Below are 988 nucleotides of genomic sequence, written 5' to 3'. Positions count from 1 at the left end.
GAGAACCTACCCAATGGTACTCCCACACCACAACATCTAACCGGAAATTTTATTGCCAAATCCGCATTTATCCAATTAGTAGAAAGAAGCCAATTTGGGGGGATGCCTAGTGAAGACCCTCATTCTCATATGGAGGCTTTTTGCGACTATTGTGATGCGATTTCTCAAACCGGTGTAACTCAAGACCAAATTCGATGGGTCTTATTTCCTTTTTCTCTAATTGGCACCGCGAAACAATGGTTGAAAAGCCTTGATAAGGCTACTCTCGGAATTGATTCTTGGAAGAAATTGGCTCTAGCTTTCTACAAAAAGTTCTATCCACCGGAAAAGACTAACATGCTAAGAGCTCAAATCACGGGCTTTAAGCAAAGAGATGAAGAATCTTTGTATGAAGCTTGGGTGCGATTCAAGGGAATTTGTCGCTCATGTCTTCATCATGGACTTAGCGAGTGGTTCTTGGTACAACAATTTTGGAACGGTCTATATGAAGATTCAAGGAACATTCTTAACATGGGATCAAATGGAATGTTCACCGATGTTGATGACAATCAAACTTGGAACAAAATTGAGGAAATGGCGGTCCATAACTCATAATATAGTAGACCTCGCAAGGCTACTAGAGGAGGAAAGCATGAAGTGGACTCCGTTACTCAATTGGGTGCTCAACTGAGTGCTCACATTGATACCATCAATTTGAAGTTTGAAAAAGCTATGGCTAGACTTGAAGAAGCCTCAAAATCACCAAAGCATCATGTTAATGCCATGACGGCATCTTCATCAATCCCAAGTGGGATATGTGAGAATTGTGGAACTTTGGGACATGACCAAAGTGAATGTAGGGGAACAAATGAACAAGTAAATGCTTTCCAAGCATACAAGAGTGGTACCCCTTATTCAAATTATTACAATGAAAACACCAAATTCCATCCAAATCTCTCATACAAAAGCCAAAATGTTCAAAACCCTCAAACAACATACACCCCACCTC

General features: G+C 40.6%; 1 non-coding gene across 1 annotated transcript; it reads right to left on the bottom strand.

Moving 5' to 3' along the window:
* Window positions 1-336: 336 nt before the first annotated feature.
* LOC141654419 (small nucleolar RNA R71) lies at window positions 337-443 on the bottom strand. The gene has a single exon (XR_012547980.1). It is a non-coding gene; the product is annotated as a small nucleolar RNA R71 (small nucleolar RNA).
* Window positions 444-988: the final 545 nt, after the last annotated feature.

Source organism: Silene latifolia, chromosome 4 (genome assembly GCF_048544455.1).
Source record: "Silene latifolia isolate original U9 population chromosome 4, ASM4854445v1, whole genome shotgun sequence".
NCBI classification, from domain to species: domain Eukaryota; kingdom Viridiplantae; phylum Streptophyta; class Magnoliopsida; order Caryophyllales; family Caryophyllaceae; genus Silene; species Silene latifolia.
Note: the sequence above shows the minus strand (reverse complement) of the source record. Positions and strands in the feature narration are given on the sequence as shown.